Source organism: Colobus angolensis, unplaced genomic scaffold (genome assembly GCF_000951035.1).
Source record: "Colobus angolensis palliatus isolate OR3802 unplaced genomic scaffold, Cang.pa_1.0 Scaffold382, whole genome shotgun sequence".
NCBI lineage: Eukaryota > Metazoa > Chordata > Mammalia > Primates > Cercopithecidae > Colobus > Colobus angolensis.
The window spans coordinates 615,010-618,742 of NW_012117177.1; positions in this window are offsets into that span (position 1 = coordinate 615,010).

The window sequence follows — 3,733 nt, forward strand, 5'->3', positions numbered from 1 at the left end:
TTGTGCCACCCTTCCAGATTGAACCAATGTAAATATTACATGTATTGATTGATGTATTATGTCTCCCTAAAATGTCCAAATCAAGCTGTACCCCGACCACTTTGGGCACATGTCATCAGGACTTCCTGAGGCTGTGTCATGGGCACATCCTTAACTTTGGCAAAATAAACTTTCTAAATTGATTGAGACTTGTCTCAGATAATTTTTGGTTGAAAGAGGCAAGTCCCATCCCTACTGTGTCTCAGTGGGACTGTCAATGAAAAAAGTCAAACTCGATGCAATATTTGAAGAGATTTATTCTGAGCCTTTGAAATATGAGTGAACAATGGCCTATGATACAGCCCCAGGATATTCTGGGAAAATGTGCCCAAGTGGTAAGGCTACAGCTTGTTTTTGTTTTGTTTTGTTTTGCTTTTTGAGACAGAGTCTTTCTCTGTTGCTCAGGCTGGAGTGCAGCAGCATGATCTCAGCTCACTGCAACCTCCACCTCCCAGTTCAAGCAATTCTCCTGTCTCAGCCTTCTGAGTATCTGGGATTACAGGTGCGTGGCACTACACCCAGCTAAGTTTTGTATTTTTAGTAGAGACTGGATTTTGCCATGTTGCTGGGCTGGTCTCGAACTCCTGACCTCAGATGATCCACCCCCCTCGGACTCCCATACAGCTTGATTTTTTACATTTTAGGGTGACATAAGTTATCAATAAATACATATAGGATGTACATTGCTTTGGTCAGGAAAGGCAGGACAACTGGAAGCTGGGGAGGGGTCTTCCAGGTCATAAGTGGTTTTAAAGATTTTCTGATTGGCAATTGGTTGAAAGAGTTATTATCTAAAGACCTGGAATCAATAGGAATGTCTGGGTTAAGAACAAGGGGTTGTGGAGACCAAGGTTTTATCATGTAGATGCAGCTCCAGAGAGAGGCTTCAGAGCTCTTATCAGACCTAAAAAGGTGCAAGACTCTTGGTTAATTATCTCCTAGATCAGAAGAAAGACCTGGAAAGGATAGGGAATTCTCTACAGAATGTAGATTTTCGCCAGAAGAGACAACTTTGCAGGACCATTTCAAAATATGTCAAGGAAATATGTTTTGTGGTAAAATTCTTTGATTCCTTTCAGGGCCTGCTATCTTGTGATGCTATACTAGAGTCAGTCTGGAATTTGGTGTCTTATTTGGTGTCTTCATTGCTACAAAGTCTTGTTTTGTCAGTCTTAAGATCTCTTTTAATGTTAATGCTGGTTAGCTGTGCCTGAATTCCAAAGACAGAATAGTATAATGAGGCATGTCTGACCACCCATTCCCGCCATGACCTGAACTAGATTTTCAGATTCACTTTGGAATGCCCTTGGCCAAGAGGAGAGGTCTATCAGTCTGTTGGGGGGCTTAGAATTTTACCTGTGGTTTACAGAACTTTTGAGAAGTGTTTGGGCTGTGAAGGCTCTACCTTCATGAATGGATTGTCATTATTACAGAAGGTGGTTCATTATTGCAGGAGTGAATCTGTTATAAAAGGGTACATTCAGGTCCCCTTTGCCTCTTGCCCTCTGCCCTGTGATGACACACCGAGAAGGCCCTCACCAGATGCTGGTCCCTGAATCTTCAATTTCTCATCCTCCATAACTGTGAGCCAATAAAATTCTGTTAATTATAAATTACCCAGTCCCAGGTATTGTCTTAGAGCAGCAAAAACAGACTAAGACAGGAAATTGGTGTCAAGAAGCCTGGCTGTTGCTATAAAAAAAAAACCAGCCAAGGCGGGCTAACACGGTGAAACCCCGTCTCTACTAAAAATACAAAAAAAAGAAATTAGCCGGTCGTGGTGGCGGGCGCCTGTAGTCCCAGCTACTCTAGAGGCTGAGGCGGGAGAATGGCGTGAACCTGGGAAGTGGAGCTTGCAGAGAGCCAAGATGGCGCCACTGCACTCCAGCCTGGGCGACAGAGCGAGACTCCATCTCAAAAAAAAAAAAAAAAAAAAAAAAAAAAAAAAAAAAAAAAAAAAACCTGTAAACATAGATGCAGCTTTGGAACTGGATAATGGGTGGAGGCTGGAAAAATTTGGAGGAGCTGAGTAAAAAACCTAGATTTCCATAAATGGAGCAATTCAGGTGAGGGCTCAAAGAAGAGAACTGTAGGGAGTCTGAAACTTCTTAGAGATTACTTAAGTGGTAATTACTGGGTGAGGTGTCAGTCCCAGCATCAGAAAGTGGTCGACTTGCAGGTTGTTAAGAATTTACTGACAACAGTATAGGTTTGAAAAAGGAAAGTTTTATTAGAAAGAAACAATGTTGCAGAAGAATGCAGCGTTTATGGACCTCAAAGTGGGAGCGTAAGTGTCATTTGGACCATATTAGCCATATAGGTCATGATAAGTGATTATATTTGTAGACATTTTGGTTCCTTAATGTCAACAAGGGCTGCACAATGAGTTTTGACATGCATGGATTCCAGAGATGTATAGAAATTCTAGTTACTTAGAAAATTTTTGAAAGCGGCCTGGAACCTTTAGGCACTAGGGAAGTTTAATTAGTTCTAAATTCCTCAGATAAGGAATTTTGCCTCAGAATTGCCTGTCTGATGGTCACCAGTTGTTCTTGACTTTCTTCATTACACTTCTAAATTCCTCAGATAAGGAGTTTTTGTCTCTAGGGCTTACTCGATGGCCACCTGGTGATTTTGCTCTCCTGACTTTCCCCCGACAAATATTTTGGTAAAATCTTTGACCCTTTAGTAATGATCAGAATGTTGGTAGAAATATGGACAGCAAAGGCCATTCCGATGAGGTCTCACATAGAAATGAGGAACAAAGTATTATAAACTGGAGAAAAGGCCATCTTCGTTATAAAGTGGCAAAGAACTTGGCTGAATTATTTCCATGCCCACGCAAGGGCTTTGTGGAAGGCATAGTTGAAGAGCAGTGAGCTAGGAAATCGGTGAAAGAAACATCTAAACAAAAAAAAATCAATATGTTGTGTGTCTTCCTTCAACTGCATACAGTAAAATGCTAGAGGAAAAAAATGATTTAAAGATGCAATTTATAATTAAAAGAGAGCCAGGCATGGTAGCTCACACCTGTAATCCCAGCACTTTGGGAGGCCAAGGCAGGTGGATCACTGGAGATTAGGAGTTCAAGACTAGCCTGGCCGACATGGTGAAACCCCATCTCTACTAAAAATACAAAAATTAGCCAGGTGAGGTGGCACATGCCTGTAATTCCCGCTACTCAGGAGGCTGAGGCAGGAGAATCACTTGAACCCAGGAGGCAGAGGTTGCAGTGAGCCAAGATCACGCCACTGCATGCCACCCTGGGCAATAGAGTGACTTTATCTCAAAAAAAGAAAAAAAAAGCAGGGGGTGGGTGGTGGTGGGAAACAAAACTTAGAGATTTAAAGGATTTTCAGCCTGGTCAGGTGGTAGAGAATCAAAGAGCACTTTCAGGAGAGGAAACCAAGGATGTTTCCAAGTGACCATTTCATAAGGAGATTAGTGTGGATAGAAGGAAGCCAGGGGCTATTCATCAGAACAATGGGAGAATGAACCCAAAGTCACTTCAGAGATTACCAGTGCCACCCTTCCCATCACAGGCTCTGAGTGCCAAGACCTGGGTGAAGGAAGTATGTCAAAAAGAGAGGCTGAGGATGACCTTAGAACCTTTGGACTCACGTCCCAGGGCTGTTTCAATTTTCTGCTCCCCGTATTCCAGTACAGCGTTTCTTGGCTACCCCAGTCATGGCTC